The sequence below is a fragment of the Trypanosoma equiperdum genome, assembly GCF_001457755.1.
Source record: "Trypanosoma equiperdum strain OVI genome assembly, contig: ctg_1662, whole genome shotgun sequence".
NCBI lineage: Eukaryota > Euglenozoa > Kinetoplastea > Trypanosomatida > Trypanosomatidae > Trypanosoma > Trypanosoma equiperdum.
In genome coordinates this window covers 490-1,101 of record NW_027123685.1, presented here as the reverse complement: position 1 = coordinate 1,101, position 612 = coordinate 490, and positions in this window count along the sequence as shown.

The following is a 612-nucleotide window of genomic DNA, read 5'->3' as shown; positions in this document are numbered from 1 at the left end:
TCTGTGCTGGCGTTAGCTTGTTTATGCCAGTCCCTTCGAGCCTTGGAGGCTTCGGCGATGCCAGTAGCTGTTCGGCTGCCTTCTTCCAGTCTCCCCAGAACTCTTCATAACCCTTTTTGCCCTGGCCCGCTTCCTCCGCCGTGTTGTGGTTTATTTTTGGAGTTTCGTTTGTGTAAAACATCTTTTGCCATTCATCGCTCGAAGACGTTAAATTGAGCTGCTGTACGAAGTCGTAGTCGTCAGACGTAATCGCTGGTTCAGGTGGCACACTGACACCTCCTTCCACTAGAGCGACAATGCCGCAGAGGATGCTGTATGCTTGTCTGTTGCCACCCACAGTTACCTCGTCGGCACTTTGAGCCAGTTTAACGGACAGAGGTAGCACGATTAACAGCTGTTTGCACATTGCTCTTGGAAATTGGTCTACTGTGGCTGCATTTAGAATGAATATATATGGCGGTGAAGGTTTTAGTGTAGAGACTGTGGCATACAGGTTCGAAGATATGAATTTGAGGGCGTTCATTTGATTGTAGTTGGTCTGCTATTTGCTGCTACGCCTGTAAACTGCCTTTTTGGAAGTTAAACGTATCCCGGTGTCTTCCTGATACTGTA